The sequence below is a fragment of the Leopardus geoffroyi genome, chromosome A1 (assembly GCF_018350155.1).
Source record: "Leopardus geoffroyi isolate Oge1 chromosome A1, O.geoffroyi_Oge1_pat1.0, whole genome shotgun sequence".
Taxonomy (NCBI): domain Eukaryota; kingdom Metazoa; phylum Chordata; class Mammalia; order Carnivora; family Felidae; genus Leopardus; species Leopardus geoffroyi.
The window spans coordinates 23310667-23325409 of record NC_059326.1 but is presented as its reverse complement, the minus strand read 5'-3'; the positions used below and the strand labels follow the sequence as shown (position 1 = coordinate 23325409).

General features: G+C 39.0%; 1 long non-coding RNA gene across 1 annotated transcript in view; it reads right to left on the bottom strand.

Moving 5' to 3' along the window:
• LOC123597450 overlaps positions 1 to 14414 on the bottom strand; it is a 299090-nt gene extending 284676 nt beyond the window's left edge. Inside the window, exon 1 of the long non-coding RNA XR_006712127.1 lies at positions 13914 to 14414. This is a non-coding gene — a long non-coding RNA (uncharacterized LOC123597450). The remainder of the gene's footprint in view (positions 1 to 13913) is intronic.
• Positions 14415 to 14743: the final 329 nt, after the last annotated feature.

Here is a 14743-nt window from a genome sequence, read left to right as displayed (position 1 = left end):
TGGAAGACAATGTCTTGGTGAGCAATGTAGCCAAGTCTCAGAAAGAAAAGGGAGAATAATTTGGGAAATGAGTCTAGATAAAAGAGCTAATAGTAAGCTTTTGAACTCTTCAATGACATTCCAAAGAACTTGAACATGAACATTGATATCATTTGTCCAGGCTACCAACATGTCTATGACACACAAGGAGTTGCATAGCAAGAATACTCAGAATTTTAATACTAGATTCCTAAACCCTGATATTATCCACTTATCGCTTAAACCCTTACTCCTTTCTTGCAACAGGTTCAATTAACAACTGCTGCCCACCCTCCATTCATGCTCTTAATTTCTCTTAACCTTTCATCTCAGTTGCCATTGACAGCTGAGTATTTCCATTAACAATCTGCTAAATAAGAACCCTTCCAGCTGGAGTCAGTTCCCATGACAGTCTCTTCAGGAGGTTCATTCATTCATGTATCATTCTATGTTTAATTAGCCACTATTAAATTCCAGGCAGTGTAATAGGCATGCAGTAGATACAAGAGAAATAAGACTAACTTCATAGAGTTTGTATTCAGTGGGGGAGACAATAAACAAGTAAACAAATAAGGAACATAACAATGGAATGTGAATAAACAAGATATTACAATAGAGACAATCAGCAGCAGAGTGCTCTCCCCACTGGGTGTTGTATGGAAACCAATTTGACAATAAATTTCATCTTAAAACAAATAAATAATAAAATTAAATTTTATAAAAAAAAAAAAAGAAATGAAGAACCCTTCTAGACCTATTGGATCAGAGTCTGTATTTCAACAAAAAGAATGCTGGCCTCCTTGGGCTTGCTTCAATTGCACTAGAAGAACTCACACATCACTAGCCAATATAGAAAAAAAGGGGGAAGAGGTTTGCAGTTGAAATGTAGATCGTGACCTTTGTTGGAGACAAACATGCATCCATAACTCACGAGAGACCCCAGAGCTAAAGTTGTAGATTTGGGAGCTAACATCTCTAGAATGAAGCCAGGTGCAGAGTTTGATCTTGAGATAATTAGCACAGCTTTATAATTTTAAAAAGAATTAGCAAACAAAAGTCCTGACAGTTTTTCAGTCTGCAGAATCTTTTTGTAGGGAATTCCTGTGCCACCAAATGGGGGCTGTGATTTGGCTATCACAGGCAAATAGAACTTCCAACAGCACCTACTTGCAGAATAGATTTATATAGGAACAAAGAGAGAAAAGTAAGAAGGGATGGGAGAAAGGAAATGACGGAGAAACGAAGGATGAAAGCTTTAAAAAAGTCATTTATAATGCATGAAAAACTGTTGCCTGATTCAAAAAATCTATCAGAAAAAAAAATCGTAAGGTTCAGCTCTCTATTCCTATCATCACTAAAGCAATTTCATCTACCTGCACAAAGAGGTTCTTAGGAGAAAAGAAGGCTTCCCTTTAATCAGAAAATCTCTCTCTGGGTCCTGGTATCCTTCTCTGTTAGAATGGCAGCATCTTCTAAATTTGGAAGCCATTAAATGTAACAGAACCATGTAGTATAATTATAAAGTGACCTTCAGATATCACCCAGGGGTGAGGAGCAAAATAAGGGGAAATGGTTCTGAAGACTTCCAGGACCTGTCCCAGTTCTAGTCAGGTTGCAGCGGGGGGGGGGGGGTGCAATTTAAAAATCTATGCTGGTGTCCCATTATAGGAAATATCTTAACACATGAAAATATAGTTGTTTTTGTCCTAAAATACTTATAAAATTAATAAAACTTATGAGTGCACAATTTTTCCAATTTATTAAATTCATAATTCATGCTAATGCTATACAAATTTAGAAAGTTCAAATGCAACACAGTGAAAGACCTCCTTCCCATCTCTGTCTCCCAGGAACCTTCCTACTCTCCTGGGAGATTTTGTCTGTGAGCTTCAGGGATAGACTATACATCTGCAGGCAACAATGGGCATATGTGTGCATATTACATGGATAACACATTCTTAAAGTGGAAACATGCTCAACAAATTGCTCTGCACGTAGTTTGTTTTTTATTTTTCCTTAACAATATATTTTGGAGTGTATTCCATATCTGTATATAAAGATCTACTTCATTTTTTTTAATTTTTAATGTTTATATTTTGCGAGAGCACAAGCAGGGGACGGGGAGAGAGAGGGGGACAGAGGATCTGAAACAGGCTCTGTGCTAACAGCAGCGAGCCCAATGTGGAGCTCGAACTCAGGAACCATGAAATCGTGACCTGAGCCACTCAGGCGCCCCAAGATCTACTTCATTTTAATGGTTGTGTAATGTTCCATTGTACACATTTGTAATATTTTATTGAATTCATCTCCTTAGTAGACATGCAACTGCTTTCGATATTCTCTACTGTGCTGCAATGAGGGATCTCATATATCTGTCATGCTATACTTGTATTGAGTGTAACTGTAAAGTTCTAGAAGTGCCACACACAGACCAAAAGGCACTTACACTTGTACTATACATCCATGCTTGCAAATGGGTCTCCATGGAGCTTCTATGCCCACCATCAATCTAAAAGAGTGTCTATCTCCCATGCCTTCTCTAACAGCCTTAGCAAACATTTTCATACTTTGCAGTGTAATAGGTAAAAAGTTATATCCTCGTGATATTTCAACTTGCATTCTCTTATAAGGAGTAAGGTTGGGCACTTATGTTTGAGCCACTTCCATTTCCTCTACCTTAAACTATTAGTTTATGACTTTTGCCCATTTTCCTATGGGTTTGTTGCTCTCCCATTGAATTATAGGAGCTCTTCATATATTAGAGACATCAGCAAGTCTATGATATGAGTTGCACATTTTTTTTCTCTTTTGTGGTCTTTTGACTTTGATTACAAAAGTTTTACCTTGCAGGAATTTTATACTTTCATTTATTTAAATACATTAGCAATATCTTTTCAGCTTCTAAGTTTTGTGTCATGCTTAAGTCTTTGCCCACCAAGATGATATTTTTTTTTAAATTCTCCCATAGTTTTCTTGCTTACTTTCATTTTTTTTAATTCAGGTATAATTGACAACATTACATTTCTTTCAGGTGTATAACATGATTCAATATTTGTATATACAGTAAAACCTTGGTTTGTAAGCAAAACTCATTCCAGAAATATGCTTGTAATCTAATTCACTTGTATAGCAAAGCAAATTTCCCCGTAAGAAATAATAGAAACTCTGATTTCTTCCACAACCTAAAAATATTCATATAAAAATGATTACAATACTGTAATAGAATACAAAATAATAAGGAAAATACAAAATATAAGAAAAATAAAAACCTGCACTTACCTTTTAAAACCTTTATGGCCGGTGTGAGGGAGACAGAGAGAAGGGTTATTGTGTAGGACAACTTTCACTATCACTAACGGAATCACTGCTATCTATTGGCTCAATGGAATCTTCTTCTTTTCATGCAACTTTAACAAGGAACCTGTCCAATAACACTTGTTTTTGCCTCCTTTTGAGCATTTTGCAGAAATGTGACATTGCATTGTCGTTAAATAGATTCATCACTCACATTACTACAGCGTTATCCGGGTGGTGCTTTTCCATAAAATTTTGCACTGTCTCCCACATTTTATACATCTCCCTAATCTTATTTGAAGTGAGGGATTCTTCTTTTTCTCCTCCTCCTCTGCAGACAAGATGCAGATGCAGACTTCTTATAAAATCTTGCAATCTTGGCCACCTGCATACTTCGTTCGTACTTCTCAATGATTTCCTTCTTAACTTTCACCACAATCATCTCCTTCTTACCACCTTTCTTTTCAACCTTTTTCTGCACGGGGGCCATCGTATATGCTCGCACGGATGTTGACTACAGTACAGTATTAAGAAACTCTTGTCATATACTGTATTTAATATAAATGGCAGTAAGACAGCAGAGGGAAGGGTCTATATCTGCAGGCAGCCTAACCTAGCAAAGCATTCCTAACCTTACTCTTGTATGGAAAAGCAACGGACTTCAAAGGGGCAAGCAAAGGGGCTTTGAAGTGACAAAAAATACACTAGTGCCAGTTGTGGTCACCTTCCAACGTTCTGAAAAATCACTGATTACTGCCAAACACTGCAGCTTGAGACCCAGCACCTGAGCGTGGGAGACCATCACCCACAATCCCACAACAAGCGAGAGAGAGGGAGGGAAGGAGGAACCATTGGCTCAGTTGTGATCATGTGACAATCAGCCTCACATACTACTCATATTGCAAGATATCACTTGTTTATCAAGTTAAAATTTATAAGAAATATTTGCTCATCTTGCAGAACACTCGCAGAACAAGTTACTCACAATCCAAGGTTTTACTGTATTGTAAAATGATCACCATAAGTCTATTTAACATCCATCATCATATATACGTAACTTTTTTTCTCATGATGAGAACTTTAAGATCTACTCTCTTAGCAACTTTCAGATATGCAATATAGTATTAATTATATTTTCCATGCTGTACATTACATTCCTAGGACTAATTTTACAACTAGACAGTTGTAGCTTTTGTCTTCCTCACCCATTTCACCCACCTCCCCACCACTTTTTGCCTCAGGGCAACCACCAATCTGTTCTTTTTATCTATGAACATGGTGGCTTTTTTTCCAAGTACTTTTATGATTTCATTGATCAGATTTAAATTGCTCCATTGTGGATTTTTTCTTTTAAGTTTATTTATTTTGAGAGAGAGCATGAGTGGGGGAGGGGCAGAGAGTGAGGGGGAGAGAGAGAATCCCAAGCAGGCTCCACACTGTCAGCGCAGAGCCTGATGCAGGGCTCAAACTCACAAACCGTGAGATCATCTGAGCCGAAATCAAGAGTCACACACTCAACCGAGAGAGCCATGCAGGTGCCCCAGTGAATTTATTTTTAGTTAGTATAATTCAACACCATTTATTGAATTAACCATATTTTCTCCACTGATTAAAAATAATCACCATTTTGTATTATAAAAAATAATGGTTAATGTTTTATTAATTTGGTAAGTATTTTAGGACAAAAATAATTATATTTTCATGTGTTAAGGTATTTCCTTATGGGACAATCCAGCCAGAAGATATAATAATTGGAAATATTTATGCATTCAACATAGGAGTGCCCAAATACACAGAACAGTTAACAACAAACAAAAAAGAAACTGATAATAATAATAGAAGACTTTAACACCCCACTACATCAATGGACTAATCATTTAAACAGACAATCAACAAGGGAACAACAGCTTTCTTTTTTTTCTTTTTAATTTTTTTTAATGTTTATTTTGAGAGAGAGACATAGTATGAGCAGGAGAGGGGCAGAAAAAAGGGAGACATAGAATCTGGAGCAGGCTTCAGGCTCTGAGCTGTCAACACAGAGCCCAACATGGGGCTTGAACCCATGGACTGGGAGATCATGAATGAGCAGAAGCCAGACGCTTAACTGACTGAGCCACCCAGGCAACCTGGAAACAGCTTTCAATGACACAATGGACCAGATGGATTTGACAGATACAGTAAAACCCTGGTTTATGAGCATAATTCATTGCAGAAACATCTTGTAATCCAAAGCAAATCATGCTTTGCATATCAAAGCAAATTTTAAGAACCATTGGTTCAGTTATGATAATGTGACATTCAGCCTCACATACTACTCATGTCACAAGATATCACTCATTTATTAAGTTAAAATTTATTAGAAATGCCTTCTTGTCTTGCAGAACACTCATAGAACAAGTTACTCACAATCCAAGGTTTTATTGTATATTCAGAATATTCCATCCTAAAACACAATACACATTCATTTAAGGTGCACATGAAACATTTTCCAGAATACATTACATATTAGCCTCAACAAATTCAAGAAGATTAAACTCATGCCATGCATCTTTTCTAACCACAGTGCTATGAAACTAGCAATCAACCACAAGAAAAAAATCTGGAAAGGCCACAAATACACAGAGGTTAAATTACATGCTACAAAACACGAATAGATCAGCCAGAAAATCAAAGAAGAAATTGAAAAGTATATGGATACAAATGAAAATACAATGGTCCAAAACCTTTGGGATATAGCAAAAGCAGTTGTAAGAGGGTAGTTTATAGCAATAAAGGCCTACTTCAAGAAGCAAGGAAAATCTCAAATAATCAACCTAACCTTACACCTAAAGGAGCGAGAGGAAAAAAGAACACAAATGAAGCCTAAAGCCAGCAGGAGGAAGGAAACAACAAAGATTAGAAAAGAAATAAATGATACAAATACTTAAAAAACAATAGAAAAGATCAATGAAACCAAGAGATAGTTCTCTGAAAAAAATCAATTAAACCTCTAGCCAAATGTATCAAAAAGAAAAAAAAGTACCCAGATGAACACAATCACAATGAGAAAGGAGAAATAACAACCATCACCACAGAAATACAATCATTCAGAGAATATTATGAAAAACTACATGCTAACAAATTGGACAACCTAGAAAAAATGGATAAATTCCTAGAAACACCTGAACTACCAAAACTGAAACAGGAAGAAATAGAAAATTTGAACAGACTGATAACCAGCAAATAAATTGAATCAGTAATCAAAAGACTCCCAACAAACAAAAGTTCAGGACCAGATGACTTCACAAGTGAATTCTATCAAACATTTAAAGAAAAGTTAATACCTGTTCTTCTCAAACTTTTTCCAAAAAATATGAGGAAGGAAAACTTCCAAATTCATTCTATGAAGAAATATTTCCCTGATACTAAAACAAGGTAAAGACACCACTGAAAAAGAGAACTACATCTCTGATGAACATAGATCCAAAAATCCTCAACAAAATATTAACAAAGAGAATCCAACTATACATTCAAAAAATCATTCATCACGATCAAGTGGGATTTATTCCTGGGTTACAAGGATGGTTCACTATTTGCAAATCAATCAACATGATACATCACATTAACAAAAGGTTCTTAATATGGTTATTAAGAACCATACGATTATTCCAATGGATGCGGAAAAGCATTTGGCAAAGTACAACATCCATTCATGATAAAAAAAAAACCCTCAACAAAGTAGGCTTACTTTACACCTCTACATAACAAAGGCCATATATGAAAAAAGTCCACAAAAAACATCATCCTCAATGGGGGAAAAACTGAGAGCTTTTCCCCTAAGGTCAGGGACAAGATGAGGCTCTCCACTCTCACCACTTCCATTCAAAATAGTACTGGAAGTCCTATCTATAGAAATCAGACGACAAAAATAAAAGGCATCCAAATCAGCAAGGAAGGATCCATTTACAGTTGACATGATACTATGTATACAAAACCTGAAAGACTCCACCAAAAACTGTTAGAACTGATAAATTCAGCAAATTTGCAGGATACAAAATCAATGTACAGAAATCTGTTGCATTTCTGTTGCACCAATAACAAAGCGGAAGAAAGAGAAATTAAGGAATCAGTACCATTTACAATTGCACCAAAAGTAACAAGATACCTAGGAATAAACCTAACCAAGGAGGTGAAAGACCTGTACCCTAAAACTATAAAACACTGATGAAAGAAATTGAAGATGATACAAAGAAATAGAAAGACATTTCATGCCTTGAATTGGAAGAATATTGTTAAGAAGTTTATACTACTCAAGGCAATCTATACATTTAATGACATCCCCATCAAAATACCAATAGCATTTTTCACAGAGCTAGAACAAACAATTCTAAAATTTGTATGAAACCACAAAAGACCCCAAAATAGCCAAAGCAACCTAAAGAAAAGCAAAGCTGAAGGCATCACAATACTGGACTTCAAGTTACGTTACAAGGCTGTAGTAATCAAAAGAGTATGGAACTGTCACAAAAACAGACACCTAGATCAATAGGACAGAATTGAAAACCCAGAAATGAACTGACAACTGTATGGTTAATCAATCTTTGACAAAGCAGGAAAGAACATCCAATGGCAAAAGGACAGTCTCTTCAGCAAATGGTGTTGGGAAACGTGGACAGCAACATGCAAGAGAATGAAACTGGACCACTCTCTCACACCATAAACAAAAATAAATTCAACATAGGTTAAAGACCTAAATGTGAGACCTGAAACTTTAAAAATCCTAGAAGAGAATACAGGCAGTAACTTTTTTGGCACCAGCCATAAAAACTTCTTTCTAGATAGGTCCCCTGAGACAAGGGAAACAAGTGAAAAAATGAACTCTTCTGAACTCTGCACAGTGAAGGAAACAATCAACAAACCTAAAAGGCAACCCAAAGAATGGCAGAAGGTATTTGCAAATGACCTATCCAATAAAGGGCTAGTATCCAAAATATATTTTAAAAACTTTTAACACTCAAAAAACAATCCAATTAAAATTGGGTAGAACACATGAATAGACATTTCTGCAAAGAACACTGAGATGCCCAACAGACACATGAAACGATGCTCATCATCACTCATCAGGGAAATACAAATCAAAACTACAATGATATATCACCTCACGCCTGTCAGAATGGCAACAACACAAGAAACAAGTGTTGGTGAGGATGTAGAGAAAAAGGAACCCTTGTGCGCTGTTGGTGGGAATATGAACTGGTGCAGTCACTCTAAAAAACAGTATGGAGGTTAAAAATAGAATTACCCTACAATCCAGCAATTGCACTACTGGGTATTTACCCAAAGAATACAAAAATATAATTCAAAGGAGCATATGCACCCCAATGTTTATAGCAGCATTATCAACAATAGCCAAATTATGGAAAGATCCCAAGTGTCCATCAACTGATGAATGGATAAAGAAGATACGGTATACCAAGGGATACAGGAGTACTGATGCATAGGGGCACTTGTACCCCAATGTTTATAGCAGCACTCTCAACCATAGCTAAATTATGGAAAGAGCCTAAATGTCCATCAACTGACGAATGGATAAAGAAATTGTGGTTTATATACACAATGGAATACTACGTGGCAATGAGAAAGAATGAAATATGGCCCTTTGTAGCCACGTGGATGGAACTGCAGAGTGTTATGCTAAGTGAAATAAGTCATACAGAGAAAGACAAATACCATATGTTTTCACTCTTATGTGGAGCCTGAGAAACTTAACAGAAGACCATGGGGGAGGGGAAGGAAAAAAAAAAGGTTAGAGAGGGAGGGAGCCAAAACATAACAGACTCTTAAAAACTGAGAACAAACTCAGGGTTGATGGGGGGAGGGAGGGAGGCGAGGGTGCGTGATGGGCATTGAGGACGGCACCTTTGGGGATGAGCACTGGGTGTTGTATGGAAACCAATTTGACAATACGTTTCATAATAAATAAATAAATAAATAAATAAATAAATAAATAAATAAATAAACAAACAAACTAAAAAAAAAAAGAAGATATGGTATATATATACAATGGGATATTATACAGCCATAAAAAAAGAATGAATTCTTGTCATTTGCCATGACGTGGATGGAACTAGAGAATATTATTCTATGCAAAATAAGTCAGAGAAAGACAAATACCGTATGATTTCACTTATATGTGGAATTTAAAAAACAAAACAAAGTAATGGGGGGAAAAAGAGGGAGAAAAAGAGACAAACCAAGAAAGAGACTCTTAACTAAAGAGAACACATTGATGGTTACCAGAGGTGAGGTGGGTGGGAGGACGTAATGGGGATTGAGGAGGGCACTTGTCATAATGACTACCAGATGATGTATGGAATTGAATCACTATATTGCACACCTGAAACTAATACAGCACCTTATGTTAACTGGAATTAAAATTAAAACTCTAAGAAAAAAAGATATTTCCTTATTACATTTAAACATGTGAACTATACCACAAGTTTCGGTATCCTAACTTGGCATTTCTTTACATTTTAAAATACACTAGGAGGGCACCTGGGTGGCTCAGTTGGTTGAGCACCGACTTTGACTCAGGTCATTATCTCACAGTTCATGAGTTCGAGTCCCACATTGGGCTCTGTGCCGACAGCTCAGAGCCTGGGGCCTGCTTCAGATTCTGTGTCTCCCTCTCTGCCCTCCCCTGCTCATGTTCTGTCTCTCTCACCCTCAAAAATAAAAATAAAAAATATTAAATGAATGAATGAGTGAATGAATGGCATATACTAGGAACCTCAAACAGGATACTGGCCAAGATTTTTCTTAACTGTAAGAGGCCCCTGAGAAATATGACCAGTTATCTGGCAGCTGCATTTATACAAGATACCCTAAGTTCCTCTAACTGCCCCAAATCAGAAACATGGAGAGAAAGTCTTTTCGTAGAGAAAAAAGCCTTGGCTGCAGACTTTTGAACAAAGATCAAGATGTTCATGTCACAAAGGCAATGGTTATGGTGATCTCAGAGCCAATGATGGCAAGAGGTGACACATAGAGGATTGAAGGGGGCCAATAAAACATCTAAACTGCTTACAGTTATGTCCACCGCCAGAAAGTCCTCAGATGTCATGGGTAGCAGAAAAGAGATGCAAAGTTTCTGCCAAGCAAAAAAAAGAGCCTGACAGAGAAAGTGTTCTACCCACTCCCCTACAACTGGATGGATAGCAGGCCGGGTGCGACAGGCAGGGTAGGGTAGACAGTGCTTTTCTTTGTTTGGAGGTTGGTTGTGATTTGGGGCAGATTTTTTGGTTTTGGTGTTTGGTTTTTCTGTTTGCTCCATGAAGTGGGTTCTGCACCTGTCTTTCTCATTGCCCTGAGTCGTTTTGATTGGATCTCAAGATGCTTTCCCCAGGGTATGTTTTGGGAAAGAGCTCAGAATAGTCACATTCGATCTAGTTCCCCTGATTATTAAGTGACAAGGATAGGATAATAGAAGCTAGCTTTTTATTTTTTGCTCTCTTGAATCTGAAACAAGTTTACTGCCAGAAACGGATGCAGATAAAAAATATATTCAAGTGACTGGGACTTGGAATCACCACAGAAAATATTCTTCTATTTAACATCAGAATGCAAAACAAGAAGTATGTTGGGTTTTTTGGTACTGGATGTTCAGCTGAATTACATCCATTCTCCATAGGGGCAGTTGGGTAAAGAAGACACGATATACACCACAGTCCTTCCACCCCCAGGAGGAGTCAACATATAGGAGACACTGGTGAACAAAAACAGACAATGCCCTCACTTCCTCTAGCTTACAGTCCAGGGCCTCTTAGAGGCAGAGAGAAGAAATGGCTTTCATTCCTCATAATACAGTAACTACAAGGGACGTTGGAGAGTATCCAGGTGAACGGCTTCATTTTATGAACGAGAAATTAAAACCATCCCAAACCCATTCGTGAGAGTGATGAGGCTCCATGCTGAGTGCTCCATTTGGAACACTCATTTGACTCCTCATTACAACCACATGGAGTAGACCATGTAGTTAGGCCCATTTTCAGAAAGGTTTAGTCTCTAGGTTATGAATAAATAACTGATGGATGAATGAATGAGGAATTCTAATGCATTTACTCTGTTGTTGCATTCTTTCCTGAGGAGCTCTCTGGACAGGTCACTGTTCCCCCATCAAATCTAGTCCTTTCCTGGGGTTCCCGGTCTCTGTAAATGGCCCACCACATGTCACTGACACAAGCCAAAAACATAGGACTCTCATGAATATCTTCGTCTCTCACAGGTACCTTGAAAATCCTTCACCAAGTCCTGATAGTTTTTTAACTCCTACCACAGCTCTCCACCCCCCACCACTACTCCCCTCGTCCAAACTGCCATCATCTCTCACCTAATGACCATAACCACCTCCTCACTAGGTCCCCACACAAATTCTGGGCTTCCTTCAATCTGCCTTCCAGGGCCTTCCAGCAAGGGTGGCCTTTTCCAAAGATGTGGTTTGAGGCCCAAAGCCCCCACATGGGACAAAGCATGGCAGACACCCCAGTTTGAGATCTAAGGAGTTTCCTAAAAAGGGAACTTCCAGGGTGCAATACACACTGACACTGGTACATAGGACCCAAACCAACTCCACTCTGATCTCTAACCCACCAGACTGCTACTGATTTCAGTAGCAATTGAACCTGCTGACAAGGTTCTCAGAGAAGAGACTGCAAAAAAAAAAAAAAAGTAGCAGTTTCTTCAGACATGGGTTTTTTTCAGCCTCAGCTCTCATGTTGTCCATAGGACTGCATCTTGTTTTTCACTTCTTGCCCTTATACTGAGCTCTTTGCAATCTTACCGTCACCTTTTCATCCATCAGAGAGTTGACAAAGCCCACAGTACACCTGTCTTTGGCCCAGCCCCAAGCACAGATATAAGATCGTTGACTTAACACTTATAGGCCATAGTTTATATTCTCAAGACCTTAGTCATAGGTGAGAGCTAGTGAACGAGGCAATATATACACTTTTATTTCCAAATACTGGAAGATTATCTAGTGGCTGCATCAAGGAGTAGACCTGCTGGGCTGGGAACAGGCATGTGTGAAAACTGTCAGTCAACATTTGCATTGCAAGCACTGAAGCCAATTTAAGTAGGAAAGGAGATTGTTAGGATAGTGGATGGCACTATCCATAGTGGATGGCCTGATACTGCCCGAATCAGGCATGGGGGACTCAAAAGTCAAGGGCAGTGCCCCCAAGCAATTCTACCTTCTGCAGTGAGGAGCAGGAAGGAAGAAGGGAATAACCCTCCCAACTCTGCACAGGGGCTCAGGATCTAAGCACCCAAAAAGAATTACAACCAAGTAATTACACTTGCAGGTACATATTCAAAACACAGAAGGCAGGGACTCAAACAGTTATTTGTACCAACGTTCATAGAAGCATTATCCACAATAACCAAAAGGTTTCACAAACAACCCTAATGTCCATTGATGGGCGAATGGATAAACAAAAGGTGATGTATATATACCATGGAATACCATTCAGTCTTCAAGGGCAATGAAGTTCTGATTCATGCCACAACATAGATGAATCTTGAAGACATACTAAGTAAAATAAGTGAGTCAACAAAAGGACAAATACTGTCTGATTCCTGTTTTATGAGTAGTCAAATTCTCAGAGGCACAAGGTACAATGGTGGTTACCAAGAGCTGGAGAGAACAAGGGGAAAGCACTGTTTAATGGATACAGAAGTTTTGAAGGAGATATGAAAAAGTTGTCGGTGTAGATAGTGGTGATGTACTTAACCTCGTGAACGCACTCGAGGCCATTGAATTGTATATTTACTAATGGTTAAAATGATAAATATTATGTATTTTTTTACTGCAGTCATAAAAAAGGGTTGCAAACACCCACAACACTCATTTTTCACTGTAGACTCTTCCATACATTCATATTCATGGGCATGTATTACTTATTTAAAGCAGATTTTTTTAAATTAAGGGATTTATACAGTTATAGGATGTGCTTTCAACTATGTAAAAGTGGATCTACTATATCTTAGAAATGGTAAGTTATTGAGAAAAAAAAACTGCAAAGGCCAAAAACTGCATCTGTGTGTAAATGTATTCATCAATGTAAATAAATTCACTCACTGCTGTTGCTCCCACAGACGCAGGGAACAGACTCTCTCCCTTTCTTCCCTCTCCTCCGCGTCCAACCCCAGCTTCCTGTCACACACATCGTGAATTTCATAACTCTAGCAATCTCTCAACCAAAAAGAAATTCTTGGCACAAGATTTATCACTCCCCCAAAACATAATGCAAATTATATTTTTAATGCCTGGAGCATTAATTTGAGAATGTGAACAATAATTGTAGGACTGTCACAAAAAGACTTGCAGTCTCTTCCCCCATTCTCCCCCCCCCCCCACCCCACCAAAAATAGAGAACAATGGAGGATGTGGAAGCTGTCACTGGCCTGGGGAGTGCAGACAGCCAAAACGGATCTCCAGTAGCGTTCAGATGAAACCACAAAGGATCAGGTTAGTCAGCCTCTATTTCTTGGCTGCGCTTTGGCACCGTGATACCACAACGTTCATCCATGATGGCAGACGTACACAAGTCAAAATAACTTACCAGCGAATCTTTAAGAAGCCTGCTATGTGCCCAGCACTGTAACCTCAAGTCTCTATTCTGCCAGATCTAAGATGTCAAATGGAAGAGGGAAACTGTCCAGCTCTTCAGTGTTCCCGTTGAGCTTCTTGAGAACGGGAAGCAGGTTTTGTTCACCGCCCAATGCCTGACACGTAGTAAGCGCCTAAAAGATGTTTGCAGTGATGCCTGAATGAGGAAACCAAGTGAAGATCCAGGGCGCTTTGCCGCATAGACAGGTATGACAAATAATCGATGGCCTCGCCTCCGTAGACTGACAGCAAGTGGATCAGGAGCCCAAGTCAAGCTGCCATCGTGCTGAGCAGTGGCCGGGAAAGTAGGGACTTCAGTCCTTCCACAAGCACTTAGTGAATGGCTCCTCTGTTGCAGACACTGCACCAAACTCTGAGGGTACACAGGAAAAGGGGATTCCTCCCCTGCACTTGGGCTGCTTCGGTTGCTTTCAGTCTTGAGGGAGAAGATGTGTCCGCCTACAACCACAGCGCAGAGTGGGAAGGGCCTCCTATAGGAGGCGGTGGGAGCCCCATGGAGGGAGCAACAGATGGGGGAACCTCTGAAGAGCCGGAATTTCAAGCAGGGACAGGCGGCCTGTGGTGGAGGGAGGAATAGCAGGAAAGATGCTTCGAAAGGGCCCAGAGAGCAGGCCTGGAAAGGACACCACAGGAAGAGGGGCTGCAAAGGAAGGAGCCAGGAGGAAAGCAGGAGGTGTTGGAAAAAGAAAAAGATAAAGATCGAGGTGCTTGGGGGAGGAGGGTGACTGAAGACAACTTGCCCTCTCTGTTTCCCTGGGAGAG